This window comes from Bos javanicus, chromosome 3, assembly GCF_032452875.1.
Source record: "Bos javanicus breed banteng chromosome 3, ARS-OSU_banteng_1.0, whole genome shotgun sequence".
NCBI lineage: Eukaryota > Metazoa > Chordata > Mammalia > Artiodactyla > Bovidae > Bos > Bos javanicus.
Window position 1 is genome coordinate 84,563,005 of NC_083870.1, and position 14,685 is coordinate 84,577,689.

A 14,685-nucleotide genomic window follows, 5' to 3' on the forward strand; every position below is an offset into this window, starting at 1 on the left:
AAATGAACTATCTGAATGTATAACAAATAATTCATAAATATGGTTTATGTTAGCAATAAAAGTTAGATTGTGCCCACTACTAAAAGGAAGCAAGTTTACCTATCCATGCACCAATAAATTTGTTAAATATCATGCACATAAATGCATGCAAAAAGAAATCACCAAGTTTTGGAGAATTAAAAAAGGACCTACAAATTATTCTTTTTCTTTTGGTTAAATTGGACTTTAGCATAAGAAAGATGTTTTGACTGAGAATTAAAAGACAATATTCAGTTAATTTTTACATCAAACACACCATCTATGATATTTTAGATGAAGTGGCTCTAATTTTTAGAATATGCAATAATCATACTTTGCTTTTTAAAAATAAAATGGCACCATGTGTAGGGATGGATGTTAACTACATTTATTGTGGTGGTCATTTCACAGTAAATACATAAACTGAATCATTGTCTTCTACACTTGAAACTCACATAATGTTTATGCCATTTATATCAATTAAAAAAAGAAACACATATATACACCACCATTTTTTTTTAAAGAAGACAAAATTCATTTGAAGAAGTGACTAAGAAATTTCACTTCTTAAAACAACCCACACCCGGGTATTCAGTTGACATTTACTTGGTAGGTGCCTGAGATGTTGCTGCCTCTTGGGTTAAAAGAACCGAGAAGTAAAAACAAATAAATAAGTAAAACTCAAAGTCCTGGCAAAAGAGCATAATATCTCTTTCTACTGTGACAATGTGAACATCACATTTACCCCACAGCCCATAACAAAGGAAATCCAACCACAACCTGCATTAAGTTTGACTTAAGACCCATCTAACAATAGCAAGGAAATTCAGAGCTGAATGTGAAAATCTGGGTTGATCTCCAGCTCCTGCTCATCTCTGTCTGTGTCACTTGCTTGCGGGCTGATACTTGTTTCAGTTCCAACCTGTGAAATTCCTTATTTTAAGGACGACTTAACATGAATTTCTAAGCAGAGTGAATGTGAACATACTTTAATCCTGCCTCCAGAAAAAGCAACCAATGTATTTTGAAAACTTCGTTTAGATTAGTGCAAGGCCTTGGGAGGGGGAAGCCCAAGTGTTCATCCACTCAAACCATCATCCTGCTCCTTTTCTTTTGTCCACTCTTAAATGTTGGTGTTCTCCAGCATTTGTGCTCATCTCTGCTTATTACATATTCCCTGTGTTATTTTATTTCCATGCTACCAGCTACCAGGCTTGACTGTGATATGTGTGAAAACTAGAAAAATATTTGCTTGGTTCATCATTGTATTTAATACCTGGGACAAAGCAGTTAGCAAGTGCATATTTGTTGAATGAGTGCATGAATGAATCTATAGGCCAATGACTCTCAAATCTTTAACTTTTGCCAAGATCTCTCTCCTGGGTTCCAAAAACATAGATCAAAATATTTATTAGATATTTCTATCCAGATAGCCTACAGGTATCCTTAGATCCAACATGTCCAAAGTCGAGTTCCTTTTCTTCTCTCCAAAAATCTGTTCTTACTCTGTCAATTCCCTACTTCAACAAGCCATCCACCGTTCATCTCATTTTCTATGTTTATGTCATCCCTGACTCTCGCCTCTTGCAAACACCCACATGCAACGAATCTCCCCCTGATTCTACTCCATGCATATCTCCATCTCTCCCTCTTGATTGTGGCCCTGGCTCTTCCCACTTATCACCAGCACAATGGGACAGCCTCCTACGGTCTATATCATCAGTCTTGGCTTCTCCTCTAGTCTGCTTCCCACACTGCAGCCAGAAATGTCTCTCTGACAGGCAGATCTCATGATTCATTCATTTATTCAACAAATACTTCTTGAGCACCTCCTCTGTGTCTCCTGTGTCAGACATTGGGCCAAGGGTTTAAGACACACTCCCTACCTTCAGGAAATCTATAGTCTAGGATTAGATACAGCTGAAAATGAGTGCCAAAGAATGGATTCTTTTGAACTGTGGTGCTGGAGAAGACTCCTGGGAGTCCCTTGGACAGCAAGGAGATCAAACCAGTCAATCCCAAAGGAAATCAACCCTGAATATTCGTTGGAAGGACTGATGCTGAAGCTGAAGCTCCAAAACTTTGGCCACCTGATGTGAAGAGCTGACTCATTGCTGGGAAAGATTGAGGGCAGGAGGAGAAGGGGGTGACAGAGAATGAGACGGCTGGGTGGCATCACATACTCAATGGAAATGAGTTTGAGCACGCTCCAGGAGGTAGTGGAGGACAGCGAAGCCTGGCGTGCTGCAGTCCCCGGGGTCGCAAAGAGCTGGACCTGACTTAGCGACTCAACAATGACAACAAAGGGGATAAATAATATTAAGGACACAAACAGGAAGAGCTTTAGAAACAGTGGACAGGGAAGGTCTCTCTTTATGCACTTCAGACATGGTTCAGAATGAACAAACACAGCTCAAATTGGGCTCAATATGCTTTCTTTCTTTTTTTATAAAAATGTTGACAGAACTTCTTATTTCTGTCTCTTTTTCTCTCTCATCTCTACCAGTGAAATCAAGCCAATATGCATCTGAAAAACTATTAAAATGAACCACCCAAACAGTCCCTCCAAACTAAACAGGACAAGGACAGGACAGACAAGCCATTTAGACAAAGCTTCCAGTCAAGAAGGTGAGAGCAGGTTCCCTGAGGAGAAGTGTCTGGGTTGTCCTATTGTTGTGATTATGCTTCATGTTTTGGGAGACCAAATAAAAACGGGATAAAGGACAGCATTATTCAATGGACAGAAGGAGCTAAAAAAAGTCTAGTCCCACACTTAAGCTAGCATCTTGTATGATCCTGAAAGTCACTGTAAAAATAACAACTGGATCCTCCTCCCCTTCCAGCAACCTGCCTCCTAAAGCCTATTTTAGTGGAATGTCTGTAATTTAGAAGATAAAATATATGTCAGTGTACAAAAACCAGAAAAATAAAAAAGAAGTATTCACAAATCCTGAAGGAAGCATCCCCTCACACTATCATGAAATTGAGTCATGTTGCCTTGACTACTTTATAATAAGTCTCCAAGGAAAGACCTGTGTAAACACTCCATGTAACTTTAAATGACTATGAAACTGGTTTTGTTCCTTCACCAATTATTTGGAAACCCACTGATGAACTCTAGAAGACAACAACGAGAAGTGAAACCTGAGAAATGATGGAAAAAATGACACAGCTAACGTAATTACTAAGCAAACCTGAGCAGATTAATATTTTGTTCTTACTAACACAAACCAAATCACAAAAATGACTTTCAGGGAAATAACACTAATCTGGGTGGTCTACTTTATCGCAAGATGAGAGCAAAATAGAAAAGACAACACAAAGGCAAATTTAAGTACTTAATTCTCAATTCAGATGTTAGCACTGAAAGATCTTCAGATGGGAAGCTGAGTAAACATTCCCCAAAGGTCCCAGGATTTACGTTTTGAGTAGGGCCTCTCAGAAATGAGTGCAAAACATATACTTTGGTTAAGTATGCCTTAGGTGAAAAGCCAGACTGCAGACTGTTCTGACTCTCTTCAATTCTGAACTACGATCCAGGAGCAATTGTATAAGAGATTGAAATAACGACCAGATTCTTTTTCATTTTAGATAAAATGGCTAAAAAAGTTCAGTCACTGAAGTCTTGTTCAATGAATTCACAATTAGAGTACAGATTTCAATACCGTGGAGTCTGTCATACTCACAGTGGGGAGGGATTAGACTTTCTAGAGAGGCAGAAATACAAAAAGCTAAATTCTTTTATGGGTCGTTAGGAAAAGCAGCTTTCTTTACCTCGATGATATCAGCAGTTATTATGGAAAATGCTATTAGCAGTCCCTTCATCTTATGAAGGAACTGAATATCTATCTATCTCTTAAAGGAAAAAAGCTAAATTTGCAGAGACATACGGAGAAGGCAATGGCACCCCACTCCAGTACTCTTGCCTGGAAAATCCCATGGACGGAGGGCCTGGTGGGCTGTAGTCCAGGGGGTCACTAAGAGTCGGACACGACTGAGCGACTTCACTTTCACTTTTCATTTTCATGCATTGGAGAAGGAAATGGCAACCCACTCCAGTGTTCTTGCCTGGAGGATCCCAGGGACGGGGGAGCCTCGTGGGCTGCCGTCTCTGGGGTCGCACAGAATCAGACATGACTGAAGTGACTTAGCAGCAGCAGCAGGTAACCTTGCAGAGCGGTTCAGAGGTCAGGGAAGAAATAAGTGGTAACAAACCATCCGGAGGGCTGGCCTTCAAAGAAAGCTGGAACATCCATGAAACAGACGTGACGCATTTGAGGAGGAAAGTGTATACATGAGGTGGTATGTTTGTTCTGTTGAAAGAACAAAGGCAGGAAGCTGCAGTGGCTCAATGGTAAAAGAATCTGCCTGCCAAGGCAGGAGATGCGGGTTCCATCCCTGGGTTGGGAAGATCCCCTGGAGGAGGGCATGGCAACCCACTCCAGTATTCTGGCCTGGGAAATCCCATGGACAGAGGAGCCTGGAAGGCTACAATTCATGGGGCTGCAAAGAGTCAGACACGACTTGGCAACTAAACAACAAGAGCAAAGGCTCTCAGCTCTATATTATCATATTTCATCTAGCCAATGGATGGAGGCACACTGCATACACGGGTCCTTCAAATGTACAGCCTGCTCTCCATATAAGGGGATGCAGAACCCGCTGATACCAAAGGCTAACCATGCCATTTTACACAAGGAACTTTAGCATCTGAGGATTCTTGTATCCCTGGGGGTCCTGGAAACAAGGCCCATGCATATGGAGGGACAACTGTAATCTCTATTCTCTCACGGTAAATATGGTTCCATCACTAGTAAGACAAGCCAATGGCCAGGCCTTTTCATGCTTGAGTTCCTCAAAGGAAAAGAGCTCCCTTGTGGTCAGGCCATTTCCATTCCACAAGTACTTGGGACTGTCTGTGACGTGCAGGTCTTGGACTAAATCCTGAAGACATCACTCTCACAGAACTCATGTTCTGCTGCTCCTAAAGAAAAGCTGACCTCATCAACTCTGTTCCTCCCTGGAATTTTCATTCCTGCTTCGGTGAACTCCCAGCTGGCTTCTGAGCCACCCAAGCGGTAGGCATGTGGCTCCTTCCTCGTCTCTGGCCCCCACGGTTCAGTCCATACTTATCAGCTGTGCTCAGTCAGTCCTGTTGAGTAGAGCGTCAGCTTGACCTGCCTCCCGTAGGAGGCTCCTTCTCTTTATCTGACAGTGATTTGTTTTCCTGTCCTCCTTCAGCACCCCTACAACAAACCAGGCAAGAGCAGGCTATGTCTTCTGATCTGACTCTGCCCACAGTCACAATCCCTTTTCTAGGTGTGCAATAAATATTGATTCGGTGATTCAGATGAGCACCTTGAGACACCCTTATTTAGTAGCCCTCTAAAGAACTAGGTAAATTAGTTTACCTCCAGTCACATGTTCCTTCTATACTTTTCTTTTGGAATATCGTAGAAAACAGATTTTTTTAAGGGGGGGTGTAAATATGTCTACTGATCCATTAAATGCAAATTTAAAATTTTTGGTCTGTGGACAAAGACAGAGCCCACGGGATGGCAAAGCAATAAGAAGAAGCTGGGACCCTGAATGATGGTGTAGAGTAGAACCTCCCTGCAAACTTAGCCTATCATCTGGAACAGTTACAAAAAGAAAAATAGATTTTAATGTACTTTAACCACCTTATTTTTTTTGGTCTTTATTATAGTAGCCTAGTACTTAACCTAACCAACATAAGTGCCAGTCTTTCCCTTTAGAATCAAAAGTGCCACAAATTAGCAGTCCAGTCTGCAAACACATTTTGCTTGGCTAGCAGAATACTAATTTTTTTTTTTTTTTGCACATGAAAGTTTTTAAACTGAGCATGAGCTTACAAATATACCACATTCCCTAGTACTCTTTATTGTATTTCATTTATTTAAATGTTCTGTAAGGCCCTTGTAGCCAAAGAAATGTGTGATGCCTGATACACATCTTCTCTTCATGTTTATCTAGTAGCACAGTAGAGATAGAACACATGGTTGGTTGCTGTGTTTTGTCTGATAATAAAACCATCAGTGTTTCATAATTTCTTTGAGAATAAAGTTTAGATGTATTAGCTGGGTATTTAAAGCTCTTCAAAATCTGGACTCTAATATATCTTCTCAGCATTTCAGGTAGTAGTTCCAACATCATCCAAATATTGGATTGGTCAAAAAGTTCATTCAGGTTTTTCCATAAGATGTTACAAAAATCCCAAACAAACTTTTTGGCCAACCTGTGTTGCAACCAAGATGTCCCATCTGTTGTTCTCCAAATACGGGTATGTTCCATCCTCCATGTCAGGGTTCATATCAGCACTTCCCAAACCCCGTTATGTAGAGTGTGTGTGTGTGTGTGTGTGTGTGTGTGTGCGCGCGCGCATGTGCTAAGTTGCTTCAGTCATGTCTAACTCTTTGCAACTCTATGGATTGTAGCCTGCAGAGTCCCGTCTCCATGGAATTCTCCAGGCAAGAATACTGGAGAGGGTTGCCATGCCTTCTCCAAAGGACCTTCCTGATAGTCCCCCCAAATGCTCCACCACAAAAGAATTAAAAACAAAGACACAAGTACATATAAGATAAAGATTTCCATAGTAAAAATAGTTCCGGAAACACTATCACAACCACCCTTAGAGAATGACAAGGAACATTTACATAGTAAAGCCTCTGAGAGTTTCTTACAAACTTTCTTAATATCATTTAACTCACAATTTCCTAAATAATTTGACAAGGACACCGTTTGTTTTTGGCAAGTGTCCTTCCATTCATACACTGTTCTGCTCCTTTTCCTATTTTCTCCCGTTTGGTTTATGTACTAAAGTGCTGAGGGGAAAGTAGAATCTGAACTCTTTGAGCTAATTCACACCTTTAAGGCAAGGCTAAAGGATATTCCCAATCTTAACTTGCAATCACTTTAAAATATCCAGATTAGGCAAATGGATCAAGCCGGTAACAGGTATTGTAAAGATAAGTTACCTAGCTGAAAAATTCACAGATAACATACTTTAGACATATTAGCTTTAATTCTTCCTGTAACCCTGTGTAGTTGGCAATCTTCTGATTTTACAGAAAAGGAAGCTCAAGCTCATTGAGCTTAAGTGACTTGCCCAAGGTCACACACTTAGTGGCAGAATTAGGAGTAGAACACAGGTTTGTTTAGTTCTCTTTATATAATGTATTTTATTGCATCTTAATCCAACAAATATAATACCAGAGACTTGATTATCCAATCTAACCCAAAGGCCTCATCATATCCTTTTACTAATTCCTGCAGTTAATAAGGGAAGAGTAATATTTCACTAAATTAAATATGATGGCTCAACTTAACTATAAAGGTTTATGACTTTGAGTTACAAGTGATTAGGCATTTAATTAAAGGACTAGGTCTAAAAGACATCAAAACATGTAAATAAAAGGTGGAAAAATATTTTTACTTCTTTGTATGTTAGAAACATTAGATGCGTAATGTCTTAGAATGAACTGGAAATGACGGGATCTTAAAGATCACCTAGTAAGGGAGTCATCATTGTGTCATAAAGAATTTTAGACTAATAAAATAATAAGCTTTGACTTTTAAAAAAATAATATGTTTGCCGTGCTGTAACTTCACTTGATTTTTCCTCTGGAACAGGCAGAATAAATCTATTCTCTCTTCCATTTTGCTGCCCTTCACTTATTTAAAGACAGTCCTCAGCCCTTAATTTTCTCTTCCTTAGGCTAAATATTCTCTTCCATTGTTTTGTCATGTGAGCCAATTAATTTTCCCATTGCCCTTAAACATGTAGAATTATACATTTATTAGACCTGTAATAAGCATAAATGGATATTCTTCAAGTGGACCCAACCACAAATTAGTTTTGTACAAAAACAGAGAAACACTTTGCTTTAAAAAAATTTTTTTCAAGCATCATAAAAAAAAAAGGTTCTTAACGAGAAAATTTTGCTTCAAGTTAGGAAAAAGTAACTTCCATTTAATTAATATAATGATTCATATTTTATAAATATATTAAAATTAACATTATCTTTTAATGCATCATAAACTTAAAAGTATTTCTTAATTAACCTGGTTGTGAATTAAAAGAGGCTTTCAAGCAAACTTATTGTTTCTATGTTCTGAACCAAAGTTTTCTCTAAACTTGGACAGGAACAATTGTTAATCTGCAAATGGATCAAACTATTTGTAATAGCTTCAGTTTCTGCTTTCAAACTCATACATACTGGAGAAAAAATAAGCAAACGCATTCTCTGAGTACATCAGAAACTGATTACCTTAAATGAAACAGACATGAAACTAGATCACCTGAGGGCTACCCTGGTTTATGGATGTAAAACAGGAAAAAAAAAATTAATGCCTATCATTCTGTTCTTCCTTTTTAGGTTTAATTCCCATGGCTGTGAAACCATTCACATAGAGCCTGCATGCTAAACCACCCGAGGACACACGCAATGACAAGGAAAGAAGATGACCAGGAGCCATGTGCTAATTTTAAGACACTCAACACTGACTTCGGTTCACAGGGCACAAGAAGAAAATCACTGATGAACTGAAGCAATACATTTTAAAAGAATTCTTACAATGACTTGTCTAAGACTACAAAAAAAAAAATTACAAATACGTGGATGTCATTTCCTAATTATATAATAAAATAAAGTTAATGTTTAGAAACACAGAATACAAACAGCAACCATCTTTTTTAAAGTCATTTGCTTTGTGCAATTCTTACTCACCCAGAAATTACTTAGTTACTGATGCCATAATTCACAGCCTTTATTAAATTATAGGATCTATAGTACACAATTCTGCAGATACTATGGCACACCACAAATCGTCCAGGCCACTAGACTTTGAAGTTTGCTGGCTTAGCACAAACACAAAGTATTTTAGAAGTAGCAGAAAATTCTTTGTGAAATATAACAGAATGAATTAGACTGTTCAGGCCATGTCGTGTTAGCACAATGGGGGAACACTTTTAAGACTTTAAAGTCATGTAATACAATTCTAGGCTGGATTTTTCTTGTTAGAAAAAGTAGAATGGGAGTGATTGGAAGAGAAAAGGGCCAATATTTGACAACAGAAATCAGCATAACCTTTTAACTGCAGCAGCCATGGGTGACTGCCCTTTGACCTTGAAAGATTATGTGGGATTTCAATGACAACAGCTGGAAGTGAGCATGTGTGAATGGAGAACACAGATCTGAGGCCTGGTACAAAAGGCTGCACAATCTCTGCCCAGATCAGAGTGCTGATTAGAAATTGTTTCCTGGTCCTGGCTTAATAGAGTGTGATAATGAAAGGTTTTGTCTTTTTTTTTTTTTTAATTCTTCCAGCAAGAAATCATTGGTAGATTTCTTCCAAACCCATTCTCCCCTTTTAGCCCCTCAAATCTCCTGGGTTTTCATGTATAACAGCCTTATCATTTTTAGTTAAAAACAAAACTTTGTTTCAAAAGCTACCTCTTACAGATACAATTTAAGTTCTTGAGTTTGTCTCTTGCATTTTAAAATAACCTCTATTTGGCATGTTACACAGGATATCATTATTTTTTATCTAAGGATCTGTCATACACACACATACATAAATGAGAGTTCAATAAAAGCAGGAACTGTAATCGCTCATTGCTTTAATTCTGCCACTTATACAGTGGCTAGCATATGGTGGGTCCTCCCTATATATATGACAAGGTAACACAGAAATGAAATATTTATTCTTGTCCATTTATTCTTTTTATTTTCTTGGCATAAAAAGGTAAATTCCTACATGAACATTTAATAATATCACCTTTTTCTTCAACCAAGTTCATAGATACACTAGCAATTTTTGGTTACATCTTTAGGTACGTTTACTCAACAAGAATTTATGAAAAAGATGAGTGATTACTTCCTGTCAAAGATAAGGTAACTTAACCAAGTAGATATATAGAGATTTGACTGCTTGGTGAATGAGGTCATTTCGATCCATAAGACCCCAGTGAATGATGTTCACTGAGCTAAAATTAGCACATACACTGATGCAGGTGCAATCTCAAGTTCCTATATGGGATCCCCATACTTGCTGACATTGCTCTCAAACTACCCAAATGATGCCACACTATTACTGAAAGGACACCGAGTTATGACTCATTTATGTTGTTTTGGTTTTACCATGCATTCTATCTTACCTTCCACCGTTCTGGATTTTAACTCCTCTAGCTCTGGATTTTGCTAACTACTCTAGTTTCTGTCGCAAATGAGCAACTCCTTAGTTTCAGTAGAAGGTGGCCTTTCCTTTATGCAAATAGTACTCTGAGTTGGGCAAAAACCAACCTGGCTGTGTGGTATGAGACAAGCAGAGGCTGGTGAAACTGACTTCCAAAGCAGACAGGGGTTGTCTGCCTACATCCTTCTGTAGCAACTCTAGATGTTATTACAAACAAGCCATGGGACAGATTGTTTTTTGGAACAGACCGAATCCATTTGCCGTTTCAAAATTCTATAAACAGAGTATTAAGGAATTCAATTCCCACAGCAACTATATGGGCGTTGGCTTCAGTTTTATGGGAATTTCTGCCAAGCTCACATATTTGTAGAACTATTGGTTTAGAGTGTCCTCTGCAACCCCGAGCAGGAGGGATCATTTCTTGCGATCGCAGTTCACTTTAAGGACTGGGTCTTACTGGTGACAGGTACACATGATAAATGTTCCAGAAGCCTGACCTAATTTCCCTTGAAGTGAGTGTTTTGCTAAGAACATTCCCTCAAAGTGTCAGCTTGCAACCAAGGATTCAAACCTGCCAGTGTCCATTCTTCTTAGCGAGTTATTACCATTGCTTTGAAAGTTCACTCAAAAGGAAGCTAATTCTGCCTCATTTACAAACGTCTTCAGACTTACGGCTGCATTTAAATAAGTTATATATCTAATGTAAAATAAGAAATTATAAAACATACTCAGTCTCATAGTTTTCAGTTATTTGTGATCAGAAAAACAAAACATTCTGGGCTTAGTATAAATTAAGGTGAACTTGCAATATACTTGTTTTTTCTCTTGTAAAGAGATCAATATGGCAACATGTTCACTTATCTTGTCCTTCAAAAATTATATCTGCAAGGTATTATTTATGTATCATATAGTAGTAGGGAAAATATTGCAGAAATTAGAACCCCAAATGTCCTAAGCCTCAGTTTCTGTAGCCAGAACATGGCATTAATGGTTGTACCTACCTCTTGTTTGTTGCTAGGAATAATGAGATAATGTATTTAAAATAATTAGCCAAAAGTCAAGATCTCTCTTGGTAAATGTCATGTTGCACTTGAAAATATGTGGCTTTTTTTCAAATATCTTTTTATATTGAATTCTAACATAATTCCACAATGATAACAGTATAGACGCCACATGATTTTAATGCCTTTGGACCATAAAATTTGTGCACCCTGTTTTATGTCCCTGGATATGTTCCAATGTCTCCTGGTTTATAGTCTACGGCAACTTGAATAGAATTTGTATCCTGATGTTGTGTGAAAACTGTATAAATCTTAATTATGTTGAATTGGTTCATAGTGCTTTTCAGGTCTACTATATCCTTCTTTTCTATTCATTCTATTAATTTTTGAAAGTTTGATATTGAAACTCCAATTAAGAACTTTAATTTATCTACTTAAAAAAAATAATTGTAACATACAGTGGAAATATATGTAACTTTGTTCTGTATCTTCTAAGTCTCCTGAAAATGTGTTATCATACTTTCATAATATAAAAAATAAGAAGGAAGAAAAAAAACATCATTCCCATTTAAAATAATAATATAAAAAATACTTGGCTAAGAACCTAGAATATAGAATGTGCTCAAAAAAATGATAGCTATTACTACAATAATAAATTATGTTTTAGATGTTAAATCAATAGAAAAATTTAAAAAAACAGGTAGAAATAACTATGATCTTTTGATGTGAGAAAACAATTAATGTAGTATCTACATAAAAGTTTTATATACAATAATGATATTTTATTTACAAAGAATTTCTGAGTAAAAATGAAATTATTTTCTAAAGCAAGTAACACAAAAATTACCATTAAAAACAAATCTTCTGGTATTTCTTAGGTTTTTGTAAAGTGAAATAAAAACAGTACTTAGTCTCCAAATTGTTTGAAATAAATTGAGCATATATTTCAGTAATCTGATTCCTATATTTACTAATAAATATATTTATTCAGTGTTTGTAAAAATATAATTAGTTATAATTCCTAAAATAATTTTAAATACAGATTTATTTTTTAAATGCACATTAACTATCTACCTGGGTCAAGCATTATCATAGGTATGGAAATAAAAATTTTGGTTTCCTATTTTAGGGGTGATAACTATAGATACTCAACCAAGAAAAGGACCCTTGGACAATTTTCTTTTTCAGTAAACTAAGTTTTACCTAATTTTTCAATAAAGCATATTTAGGAGTATTTCGAAAATAATAGCATACATATTTTGCCAGTTACATTTTATTTTTTTAAAGAATTTGATTTGCTGATAATTTTACTGGTAACGAAGTGCAAGCTGCCTGTTCCAGAAAACAGGTATTTAGAAATCTCATTTTGTTTTTCAGTATTTTTCAGATGAACACTGTATTTAAACTTTTTAAGATGTTAAAATACTTAGGATACTATAAAAATGTCTACAAAAAAAAAAAAGGAATATTAACACTGAATGAAGAAATACCTTTTTGAAATGAACTATTCTCAATCCAGGGCCTCCACACTTGAGCTCCTTACTTCACCACGAGTCTTGACTCCTTATAGCTTTAAATCAATGCTAAAAGAATTTGCCCTTTTAGGCAGAAGAATGAAGGACATGTTTCCCTCTACTGACTTTGATCAGTGAAGCCCTTTATGATTCAGGCCATTTCCTTGATTTTAGGGAACAGAAAATTTGCATGACTTGCAGAGTGAACCAGTAAGGCTCAGACCTGGCTTTACCTAAGCTGGAGCACTGAGTTTTTAGAATTTCTGCAGTGTGTCTTGGCAGGGTTATCAGCATTTTGAGAGGGATTCCTTCCAATGTTCAAAACTACCCTGCATGCTATAGGACACTTAGCGTCCCTGACCTCCACCAGTGAATGCCAACAACACCCCCTCTTTGTGACAACCAAAACTGCCCTCACACATTTTTAACTGCCCCCCAAGGTAGGGGAAAAGGCTTCCCTGATAACTCAGTTGGTAAAGAATCCGCCTGCAATGCAGGAAACCCCGGTTCAATTCCTGGGTCAGGAAGATCCCCTGGAGAAGGGAATGGCTACCCACTCCAGTATTCTTGGGCTTCCCTTGTGGCTCAGCTGGGAAAGAATCTGCTTGCAATACGGGAGACCTGGGTTTGATCCCTGGGTTGGGAAGATCCCTTGGAGAAGGGAAAGGCTACCCACTCCAGTGTTCTGGCCTGGAGAATTCATGGACTGTATAGTACACAGGATGGCAAAGTGAGTGACTTTCACTTTTGCTTAAGGCAGGGAGGTGTCATTTGGTCCTTCGGTGAAAAACTCTCTCTAGTGTATAAACACTATCTTACAAATCTCATTAGGTAATTTTGATACCAGGTAATTTTGCCTACTACTGAATTGACTTATCGACTCTATAGTTAGAATGCAAACTCTTTTTAAGTCAGGGAATGATTCTTACAATTCTTTTGAGATTTCACTTCCTCCTCAGTCATGCCCTCTACCCTTCATCCTTACCCTAGTATCTACTTCAGATATTACAGTTAGAATTGGATGTTTTTAACTTTAAACTAAAAGTTAAAACTTTTAAATTTAACTGTAGAAATGCAGTTAGCATTTTAAAATGACAAAGTTTTGTCTTGTTTTGGGGGCTCTCATATATGTGGTTCATAAATATAAAACACAATTTTGCCCTTTCTGGAAGATCTTAATTTCAAATATTGGTTCATTGGTCTTTATGTGTATGTGAACACGTTGGCCCAGCCTCTCTGATCGCTTATTGCCGAGAAGATACATTTACTGTAAACTCCCAGGAACCCCACAAATACTGTTCTGTCTTGACAGCACCTTTGTACCTGAAGTCCACAGACTCTATAGAAATATGAAAATAACATATGCTTGAAAATAAACTTTTTTTTTTCTATTTTCAGCTCTCAGAGAAAGAATGTAGGTGAAATAAAAGAGACACAGAGCTAAAATGCCCCAAGTCCCTATTGCTAACACCAAACCAACTACATCAGTAAGCTCAACAGGCCAATTTCTGAAGTTCCAACCACTATCAAAAGAGAGAGGGAGAAGTTAAATGGAGTTTTTCTTTGTTTTTTGTTTTTTTTTAAGGTGCTTTAATTCTAAACCTAAAGTTTTCTCTACAGCTTGGTTCATTCCTCAACAATCTATGTCAATCTATGAGATAAGTATAGATGATAGACTTGGATCAGATATTAACATACTCCCTGTCCTCAGTTTAGCAAAAACACTTTTCGAAGAAGAAGTAGTAAGAAGACTGGGTTCACGCCAGCAAGACCCAATTCAAATGTCATCACCTTTTGATTTCATCTGTGTCCTCAGAGCATCACAGCCCTCTCTACATTGCACACTCAATAAATAATGACAACTGTCAGAAAACTATGGAAGCCTAAGTGATCAAACTTAATGGGACCAAGGATAAGCCTATGGCTAGGAAGCCAAG

The 14,685-nt window shown here is 37.4% G+C and overlaps 1 protein-coding gene across 7 annotated transcripts in view; it reads right to left on the reverse strand.

The window, feature by feature from the left end:
* Positions 1–14,685, reverse strand: part of NFIA (nuclear factor I A) — a 427,927-nt gene that overhangs the window by 145,333 nt on the left and 267,909 nt on the right. The gene's annotated exons all lie outside the window — the stretch shown is intronic.